The sequence below is a fragment of the Mus caroli genome, chromosome 2 (genome assembly GCF_900094665.2).
Source record: "Mus caroli chromosome 2, CAROLI_EIJ_v1.1, whole genome shotgun sequence".
In the NCBI taxonomy this organism is placed as follows: domain Eukaryota; kingdom Metazoa; phylum Chordata; class Mammalia; order Rodentia; family Muridae; genus Mus; species Mus caroli.
The window spans coordinates 12,131,814-12,143,758 of record NC_034571.1 but is presented as its reverse complement, the minus strand read 5'-3'; positions in this window follow the sequence as shown (position 1 = coordinate 12,143,758).

Genomic DNA, 11,945 nt, shown 5'->3' with positions numbered 1-11,945 from the left:
GAATCCAGACCTTCAAAGGATAATAACAGGAGAAAAAAATACAAGGATGGAAACCACACCCTAGAAAAAGCAAGAAAGTAATCTTTTGACATACCTAAAAGAAGACAGCCACAAGAACTGAATGCCAACTCTAACAACAAAAATAATGGGAAGCAACAATTGCTTTTCCTTAATATCTTTAATATCAATGGACTCAATTCCCCAGTAAAAAGACATAGACTAACAGACTGGCTACACAAACAGGAACCAATATTTTGCTGCTTAAAGGAAACCCATCTCAGGGAAAAAGAAAGACACTACCTCAGAGTGAAAGTCTGGAAAACAATTTTCCAAGCAAATGGTCTGAAGAAACAAGCTGGAGTACCCATTCTAATATCTAATAAAATCGACTTCCAACCCAAAGTCATCAAAAAAGACAAGGAGGAACGCTTCATACTCATCAAAGTTAAAATCCTCCAAGAGAAACTCTCAATTCTGAATATCTATGCTCCAAATGCAAGGGCAGCCACATTCATTAAAGAAACTTTAGTAAAGCTCAAAGCACACATTGCAGCTCACACAAAAATAGAGGGAGACTTCAACACACCACTTTCATCAATGAACAGATTTGTAGCTCTGGAAAAATTCTGATACTGAACAGAGGTTACACACATTCCTGACATATGAGTAATGCAGGAAGCAAATACTAACTGCTTCTACAACAGCTTGTGCAGATTGATCTGGAAATAATGAGCTTGGGTTTGATTTCCTTCAACATAAACTACTCCCACGCCGCCTTTGGATCCATCAGTAAATACATTAACAGCACCTGGGATTGGTTCAGTCCAGGTAATTCTGGGGTATATCATAGGATTTCTCATGATAAACTGAAGTGAATTAGTGGAGGCAAGTACCTCAATCTGTTTTACTTCAGGCTGTTTACCAAAAGCTCCTAGCCCAACCTTTATAGGAGTATATGGCATGATTATTACAACAGGTTGTTTACCAAAAGCTCCTAGCCCCACCTTTATACCCTTAAGAATTAGCTGGGCTATGTGGAACTCAACCTGAGTTATAGTAAAGGCAGCCTGGACCCCATAAGTTGAAACTGACTCCTTCAATCTTTGTATAACCTTCCTTTCTGGGGAACCTGTCAGGCCTATGCTTTCTTTACTTACCACTGTTTACCAGAATTTCCCCACACACCATTTTTACTTTCATTTTAGACGCAGTTGAACCCATGTTGCTGAAATTCCCTTCGTCTCTATTCCTGAGAACCTTAATGCTCCATCCCCTTCTTTCCAGGGAACCTGTCTTTACTTACCGCTGCTTACTAAAGTTTTCAAAGGCCTGTAATTTCTTTACTTACCGTTGTCGACCAATGCGATGAGTTCCCTGTACTGGCCACCACTTGTTGCAGTCTCCAACCCACAGAGACAAGAATGACACAGACACCAAGACGGGTTCACGCAGCTTCCTTCCCTTTACTTGCAGCTTTTTTATTTTACTTGGAGCTTTCTCCACACCTTCCAGCTAGCTACTACTTTACTTGGTGCAAGGGCTATATTTATACAGTATCAGCAACTGACCTCATATTGCTCTACACCACCTCATCCACTCAGAATCACACACGCTCCACGCACGAGCTCAGGTTGGTCACAGATAGGCTGACAGATCCGGATCATGAGGAATAGTCTAGCTTGGTAGGCAGCTTCACTGCGCATGTTTGGGCAAGGCAGTAAATATGCGGGGTTCACGGGGCCTAGCAATGGGCCAGGGTACCATCTTGGCCCATGCAGCCGCACCCGCTTCCAGCACACTAATAAAAGTATTTTTCATCAGAATACCTTTGTCCATTTTCCAAAAAAGGAATAAGTTCTATTGCTATAACATCTCTCAACCTTCAATGCTCATTTGCTTCAACATCTCTCTGACCATACAATTGCTGTCTACATAACCAATTTCCTCCATTCACTTATAATGGAGGGAAATAAACAATGTATATATTAGAACTCTTGTTCTACTGTGTAGATTGCTTGTTCTACTATATAGAACTCATCCTATCTGTCTGCCTAAATCTCATTTCACTCTTCACTTCCAGCAACCATGATTTAGTTCCTATTTCTCTACATTTGAACTTTTAAAATTTTAGATTCCATATATGCACTGTCATGTAATAGCATAAATCTTTCTTATTCTGAATTATTTCACTTGTCCAATGGTAGCAAATGGCATGAGGATTTGTTGGAGCACAATACCTATATGTTTCAATTGTCTGTGTAACTGTTTCACCCTTTCATGAACAAAATGGCATAGGTTGCTTCCTAATAGGTTGTGTGTGTGTGTGTGTATGTGTGTGTGTGTGTGTGTGTGTATACAGAGAGAGAGAGATTATAGATAGATAGATAGATATAGATATAGATATAGATATAGATATAGATATAGATATAGATATAGATATAGATATAGATATAGATATAGGTATAGATATAGATATCTACCTAGAGATAGAGATAGAGATAGAGAAACAGGGAGGTGTAGATAGATACATATATGATGGTGTATCAAGGTGAGGAGGGGTAGACATGTAATGGCTGTCCTTGATTGTCAACTTTGCTACATCTGCAATTTGCTAAACCTAAATGGCTAGTGACACCTATGAGAGGCTTTTTTAATTAAATCATTTGAATCAATTTCTCTTGAGGTGAGTTAAAATGGGGATCCACTTTTTACCTGGGCCACACTTTCTGTTGGCAGCTTATACAAAGGATATGGAAGAAGAAAGTTATCTTTGCCTGCTTACTTTATTCTCTGGTAAGTCTGTTCCTTCAGTGTCATTAGAGCCTTTTTCTTTGGGATTCTGGCATATACTGAAGACTAGACAAGACATCCAACCTTGTGAACTGAACGACTGGATTTTTGTATTCACCATTGGGAGAAAGTCATTTTTGGACTTGTTAGACTGCAGCCTGTAAGCCATTCTTGTATATGAATATGGAATATATATTTTAATAAGTATAAGATAGATATAAAACATATGATCTAAGCAATCTAATATATGTACAGAAAGAGAGAGAGAGAGAAAGAGAGAGAGAGATTTTCATTCTATCAGTTCAATTCCTCAAGAGAATGCTGACTAATACAGATTTTGGTACCAGGAGAGAGGCCTCTAATCATGAGTTGTGTTATATTTAACCCACCAAGCCATAATGTAGGATGTGAACAGTAGCAATCCATTATCAAATAAAAGTGGTATATATGTCCTAAGCAGATTCCAAAGTCACATGCAAGTTATATGAAAAATTTACCCAAACATTTTTGTTTTCTACTTCTGTTACAGTGCTGTCTGCTGCCAAGAATGTACCTATAGACTCATGGAGTATGCCCTAAAATCTCTTGACTAAAAAGAGAAGACTTAGAGCCTAGCTTAATGATGGTTCCCTGTGGTGTGGGGGAAAGAGGGAGTGGGAGAAAACCCGTGTCCCACCAGAGTTCCAGTGCTCTGGGCAGGCAGACATGGGAGGACTGCCACACACTTTCCACGCTGCCCCTGGTGAGTGTCTGACTGCATGAAGCCACTGGCCTCAGCTCAGTGGGTGGTGGATATGGGGCAGTCCTAGGTACCAGGTCCCCAGCTTCCTGCATTCCACACTGGATATGGGGCTGAGAACAGAATGGAGGCTGCTGGGTAGCACTGTGCCCAAGGGCCAAAGGGAGGAGAGGGCAAGGGGAGAAGGCATTTGATGGTTCCCAAGACGGTAAGAGTCCTTGGTCCAGTCTGTGGCTGGAGGTTAAACACAGCTCATTAGGAGAAGACCTATCCCATAGTTCAAGCACTGCGGGACTTGATGAACAGAAACAGTCTGATTTTAGAGCTTTATTGTAGAAAGACGGGGAGAAGGAGAGAAGGTAGAGAGAGGCTGGCCATGGCCACATGGAGAGAGGGGGGAAGGGAGGGGAGACTAGAGAAAAGAGTAAGAAAAGTGAAAGCTTAAAGAGAGCCAGGAGGGGCCAAGCAGCCCCTCTTATAGTAAGCTGAGCTATCTTGCTGTTGCCAGGTAACTATGAGGAGGAGCATACCTGGCTATAGTCAGGTAACTGTGGGGGTGGAATCTAGCCAGAATGCCAGAAGCCTGGGACATTGTCTATGTGACTTATAGTCACAGAATCATGGAGTTGGGGGCTCTGTGCTGTGAGGCACCTGACTCTAGGAGCATGGCTCATGTTTAGTCCCTTGTAGAGTTCTCTACTGGGTCACCAGAGCAAGCCCCATTCAAGGAAAATAGGCTGCCTATCACAGTCCCACAGTTCCCCCACATTATCCAGGCAGCATGCAGAAATTGACAATAGCAGCATTACAATTTCATTCTAGGACAACTCTAAAAGATACCAGCGAAGGAAAATCTTCATAGTGGGCAGACCTTTGGGCAGTACGCATGATAATATATTTTGTTTGGAAAGAAAAAATGGCTAGATGTCTAACTGTTCATTAATACATAGGCTGGAACAAATAGATTGCTTGGATAGCAGGATAACTATGTCCCATATAAACCATTGAAAGGTGGCTTTGGCAGAGGAGGACTTCAATAATCACATTGATTGGACTACCCATTCTGTAGACAATTGGCTTCTTTTCCAGCCATTCCTGTCATTGCCCAGTGGGTCCATGAATAAAAACCCTAACCCCTAACCTCTAACCGTGGAGGTACACATAGGCTTGACAACATGGACTTCCACTCACAAGGCTGACCTGGCAACAGCTACTGATGAATGCCAAATTTGCTACTAGCAGATACTAACATTGAACCCAGATATGGCATCGTTCTCCAGGGTGACCAGACAACAACCTGGTGGCAGGTTAACTACACTGGACCACTTTCTCAATGGAAAGGACAATATTTTGTCTTTACTAGAGTAGATAAGTAATCTGGATTATGGATTTGTTTGCCTTTCCTGAACACAATTCTTCTGCAAACTACAATGCAAGGACTTACAGAATGAGTTATCCATAATCACCATATTCCACACAGTATTGTTTCTAAGGAAACTACTTAACACCCAGAGAAGTGTGACACTGGGTCCCAGATCATGGAATCCACTTGTCTTACCATGTTCCCCACCATCCTGAAGCAGCTGACTTGATAGAAAGAGGGAGTGGCCCATTGAAGACACAGTTAAAGTACCAATAAGGGGTCAGCAGGGACAGGGTTCTCTAGATAATGGTACATGCTTTTAATCAGCATTCAACATATTGTAGTTTCTCCCATAGTCAAAATCTACAGGTATGATAATCAATAGGTAGAAAAAGGAACAGTTCCACTTGCTTTCATTCCTAATGACCCACAACAAACACTCCATTGAACTGGAAGCTCAGACATTCTCCTGTTCACCATAGCTTCTAAGGCCCTTAAACCAATAAGCTAAAGGGGACTAAGGGTGATTGATTAAGATTACCATAAAGAAAATGGATTTATTCTCCACAAAGGAAGAAAGAAATTTCTATCTGAGTGTGGGAGAACCTTTATGACATCTCTTAATGCTGCTATATCCTATGATTAAAGTTAATGGGAAACTATAACAACCTTACTTAGACAGGATGACAAAAGATACAGATCTTTTAGAAAGGAAGGTATGGGCTACTCCTCCAGGAAAAGAGTCAAGTCCTTCTGAGTGCTTAAAGAGCAGTGAATGAAAATATTGAATGGTGGTAGAATGAGGTAGGTATACCAGCCAAGGCAAGAGGACCAGTCATAAAAATGAGGATTATAATTGACATCATCATTTCTATCAAATTTTGTTTAGAATAAAGTTGTTCACATAAATGTGTGTTTTCTTTTTTAGATTTATCAGGTAACATAAAATCAGTTAAGGGAATATACTAGGTCATCATACTTAATTTTTCAGTTACTAAAACAATGTCCCTCAAGAGACATTTTCACCTATTCTAAAATTTATAATGCAGTTGTACAAGGATAGTTATATTATTTTAGGCAAAATTTTGTATGTGTATGTATAGACTTGTGTGTCTGTGTGAGGGGGTGGGACAGAGACAGAGAGACAGAGAGACAGAGAGAGAGACACAGACAGCCAGAGCCCCACTGAGTTAGTAAATTTTAACTGCTTCTGTACTATATCAAATGAAAACTAGATAAGTTATATGAACTAATATGTATGTAAACTTTTTAAATGATTAATATCCCTTTTAACCTCACTACATATTACTGAAGACCCTGAATATACAGAATAAGATGAAATTATTTTTTTCTGTAATGTTCTCCTTGAAATCTTTTTAAAATTAATTTTTATTTATTCACTTTACATTCTTCACTCTCCTCCCAGTCTACCTCCCCCCCGGCTCATCCCTTAATTCTGCTTCTGCTAAAAGAAGACAGTAAAGGACAAAGCTGGCAAGATGGCTCTGTATGGCAAGGTGCTTTCTTTACAAGTCTGACAGCTTGAGTTCAATCTCTCTAGCCCACAAAATCAGGAGACACTTAAATCACACAAAGCTGTTCAATGGTACTGGCATGATGGTTCAGCAGGTAAGGTAAGGATTGTTGCCACTGACTTTAACCACTTGAGTTCTATCCCCAGCATCCATGCTGTAGAAGGAGAGCCTGCAAGTTTTCCAAGCTTTGTATACCTCTGACCTGTACTAGCAGCTATGGAACATGCATGGACAGACACACACACACACACACACACACACACAAATGTCCCAGGACATGCAAATGAATAAATAAATAAGAAAAAATTCAAAATGCAATAAATGTGCCAGATTAAGAAATAGAAGAACCTTACTGATTTTGTAGCTAATTTCCAGGGAACTATAATTTATCTATTACTATACTATGTAATACCTTTCATGTGTGCACATACATGAAACAGGCCATGACTATGACTTTTCATCCTTGCTTCTCAAGTAGGGAGCACAGGTCCTGGCAAATTTTAGTTGCTCAAACAACTGAATTCAATTGTCACCTGAATGAAAATAATGAAGGATTACAATCATTTCACCTTTTGTTAAGATTGTACTAGCAAAGATGCTAAAAATATGGCCTCTTAACCACCATAAGATGATGGGTTTGGACTTCTTTTTATATTCCAATGCTTTTTGTTAGTTTTCAAGGCCTCTTAGCATTTGAAACTTCAAATTTATGTAACATAAAGTCTCACATCCAACAACAAAAAGTCAATGGAGGATCCTAATGTATAAAGTTTATTTCTGATTTCCATCTTTTAAAATGACAGTTTGAGAAGGTGAAAAGAAGAAAGACAAGAAAAATGAATAAAGAAGAAAAGAAATATAAGAAAAGAGAGAAGAAAACTGAAAACAGCATGAAATGAGGTGAGAAGAATGAAGGATTTCAATTTTATATCCCAGTTGTAAATTCAGGTATCATAATATTTTAATATATTTACTTTTTTTAATTTTGAAAAAGTCACATATGTTGCTGTTACAGTTGTTGATTGCCTAGTTTCAGATGGTAAAGTGCTTTATTAACTTTTACTGTCTACTAAAAATAACACTGTCATATATTTTTCAAGTGTCATTCATAATTTAGAGAGTAAATGAACCAGGATGAAGAAACTCAAAGTAAGTCAGTGCAGCTTAGTAGGGTAACGATTGCTGAAACAAGTTTATCTTTTGCTTCAAACAATAAAACTAATTTCAACTGGTTACATTTTGTCTCACTTTCTCTATAGGTACCAGAGATAATAAGGAATCTGATAATACAGATACCAAGCAGGTAGATTCTATCCAGGGTAGGCTTAATGATGCCCAGTGTTCTAACCCTTACTGGAGGGTTTTTCTGTCTTATCCCCTCAAAACATCACCCTTGTATTAATCCCTATGTTATCTTTAAAAGCTGTAACTCAGATATAATAGATAGCTTTCCAGGATCACATAACAATTAAAAATGGACACTGGACATAAACTCTAAACAGAAACATTCATTGAGGCATAGTGGTAACTGAGTTGATATTTATTAACAGGTATTTCATCGTGGTAATTATGAAGTTCCTAGGAAAGACACCAAGTGTGAAATATTCAATAAACATCTTACATAAAGATTTACACTTTTACAAAAAAAATAAAATATCCATTTTTTGCTAGCCATTAGGGCTAGACAAAAGAAAGATAGGATTGATAGATACAATACAGAATAATTCAGTGATTCTCACTTTAAGAGAATTTACAACCTATATAAAGTATATACAGATATTAATAAAAATGAGCACATTGTGCTTTTAATTTTGGTTAAAAAATTTGGTGGATTGCATTCCATGTTTTAGAACCAGCTACTCTATGATCTAATAGGATGTTTCAGGAGGTAAGGGTGCTTGTACAAGCCCAACTATCTGAGTTCTATCCCTAGTTCTACTCAAGGTGAAAGGAGAGAACGAACTCCCCGAAGGTATCAGCTGACATCCTCATTTTGTTGATATGATTTGGCATGCCACGTGGAATCCTGCCTCCAAGCTCTCATATAAAAGTGGTGCCATTGTCCTGTAATTCCAGCACCAAAAAACAGAGACACGAGATTAGCCCAGCTAATCTAATCAAATTGGTGAACACCAATAACAGACTTGATTTTAAAAAGTAGAGAACATTTGAAAAAAGCTCCTGAAATCACCCTCTAAACTTCTCAAACCCATGTACACACACACACATGTACATGAGAACCCACACATAAACACTTACAGTTACATATGCCACTTATATACAGACATACAAGCACCACACACACACACACACACACACACACACACACACACACACACACACAGACAGACATTAAGGGAGTATTGTTGTCTACTTAATTGAGAACAAAATATTTCTAGAGATAGCAGCTTGATGGAGTAAAGAAAGTAATACATTTTTTCCATGTTGATGTTTGTGCAAAAATTTGATTTGTTTTGGTAGAAAACTGCATTTGGAGGCACAGCTGTTACAAAAAGCCTTAATCTGATTATATCTTCAATAACCCTCCATTATTTTCCAAGCCTCATCCATCTTCTTCAAAGGACAAAAGACAAGTTAAATTAATGGGGACAAGGATGAATGCTGATGGCAGTCTTGTTTCTCCAAAGCCCTGGGAGTGCACCTTCCTCTGCTCTACATTCACAGGAGAGTTTACACAGCAGGTCTGAGTGTGCCTCTTAGAAAAACTTATGTGTAGTGTTGCCACTGTGCTAGTCTCTGGAATCTTCCATTTCAAAAGGTTTCCTACCATTCTGTACCCAACTAAGATAAATTATCATGCCTAAAGTCTTAGTGTGAGCAACATGGATTGTGCCAAATGCTTGCTTTCCTTTTGGATGGCTGTTTTGTGTGCATACCAAATAGAATCTGGTAGAAATCCTACGGGTACTGTGGACACTTAAGTTTCACTGACATAAATCTTTACTAGGTAAATGGAGGGTGTCCTGTAAGACTCCTATTAGTGAGGACTCTGGAAGTATTTACATGGTTCCCCGTAGATTTTGCATCATATTCCTCGTTCTTTCACTAATATTGCTCTGTATCCTTTTGTTAAAATAAAACTTAATCATGCATGCAATGATACGTTGTGTTCTGTGATAACTTCTCTATCAGTCAGTTTTCACTGCTACAACTAAAGCTGTCATTATTTTTCACAGTTGTAGAGAATAAGAAGTCCAAGATCAAGGTACTGACAAATATGCTCAGGACCCATCTCCTGATTTGGAGATGATTTCACTGTCCTACAGATAGTACTACCTTACAGAGTTCCAAGTATTCTGCACGACTTACAAAAGAAAGAGAGTGGTAGAAACAGGTCATATATCTCTGTATCCTGTTATAACAACATTAATTTATAAATCTGTGCCAACTAAATACTCACCAATGTGGGAAAGTAGCTATGTAATGAAATGACTTTGCTGGATTGCTGAAATTACTGGGAAGTGGACTTGGTCCTGAAGTACACTTAGCCACCAATGTTCTTACTGCCCATCTCTGGTCAACAAGCAATGGCATCTTTCAAAAATCAAAGTGGTTAAGATAAACTTAAAATCAACATAATGATTCAAAATAATGATGAATGTTTTCTACATTCCAATAAAACTCATGATTCAACAGACACATCCATTCACCTTAACAAATTCTCTGCTGTGTCTACATCAAAATAAAATATATTCACAATTTTTAGTGAATATCCATCCAGTTTAGTCCTGTGCACCACAGGGTTCATTAGCCACTACTTAGATCCTTTGAGTTCCTGGATTTGTGTGGTATTGTATTGGGCAATCATTTTGTCTGTGGTAGTTAAATTTTGTTACTAAGTCATTATCACTTTGAGATTCAATTACATCTGAAGTCCAAATAGATCATCCACAGTAGCATTTTTTTAAGAATCCTGAAAATCTCATCATAAAAGAATTTATTTATTTATTTATTTGGCAAATGGGGTCTTCTGGGTCATCACATTTCACAGAACACAGGATGCAAAGATGCAAACTATAGCAGTAATGTCATGGTTACTACTTGCCATTAACTACTAACACTAACACTTCTTCTCTAATAGTCCTGTTTACTATTTCTTCAGTTTCTGCATCTTCATAATAGGCATCTTGACTATACTAAACACCAGGCTTCACAGGGTGTAGAACTTGACTCAGCAGTACTAACTATTTTGGATGATCTAAACTGTCTTAGTCAGGGTTTCTATTCCTGCACAAACATCATGACCAAGAAGCAAGTTGAGGAGGAAAGGGTTTATTCGGCTTACACTTCCATACTGCTATTCATCACCAAGGAAGTCAGGACTGGAACTCAAACAGGTCAGAAAGCAGGAGCTGATGCAGAGGCCATGGAGGGATGTTCAGGCTGGCTTCCCCTGGCTTTCTCAGCCTGCTTGCTTATAGAACCAAGACTACCAGCCCAGAGATGGTCCCACCCACAAGGGACCTTTCCCCCTTGATCACTAATTGAGAAAATGTCTTACAGTTGGATCTCATAAAGGCATTTCCTCAACTGAAGCCCCTTTCTCTGTGATAACTCCAACTGTGTCAAGTTGACACACTAAACCAGCCAGTACAATTGACCCCTTGTCAACTTGACATACAAACACATCACTATTAAGCCTCAACCCTTACATTCTTATTCATCACCAAGGTCTAAATAACTTTAAAAGTTCCACAGTCTTTACATATTCTTAAAATTTCAATCCCTTTAAAATATCCATCTCTTTTAAAATCCAAAGTCTTTTTACAATTAAAAGTCTCTTAACTGTAGGCTCCACTAAAACAATTTCTTCCTTCTAGAGGGAAAATATCAGGGCACAGTCACAATCAAAGCAAAAATCAATCTCCAACCATCCAATGTCTGGAATCCAACTCACGATCTTCTGGGCTCCTCCAAGGGCTTGGGTCACTTCTCCAGCCATGCCCTTTGTAGCACAAGCGCCGTCCTCTAGGCTCCAGGTGCCTGTACTCCACTGCTGCTGTTCTTGGTGGTCATCTCATAGTACTGGCATTTACAAAACACTGCCTGACCCCTTCAGTCCTGGGAGGTCAATTGCAACTGAGGCTGCACCTTCACCAATGGCCTTCCATGGCCTCTCACACTGCAGAGCCTCAGCTACTCTGCATGACCCCTTCATGCCTTCAAAACCAATACCTGGGTGACCCTTACTCATCACCAAGTCCCGCTACAGCAGGAGTACAACCTTGACTATCTCTGGAACACAGCCTCTTTGTGATTTCAAAAAACAGTTCCCAGAAGATGTCACCTCAATGATGCTGGTCTCTTCTTAATCACCGCTAATTTCTTAGCTCCAGCTAACCAGCATCACTATTCCCAGTTATGCAAAGGTTTTGCTTTAATAGTTCTGGTATCTTGTTAATCACAGCTGATTCTTCAGCCCCAGCTAATCAGAAACCCAGAATAATCAAACTCCAAAATAGCAATGGCCCTGAAAAGAGACTTTAATTTTCCCTCT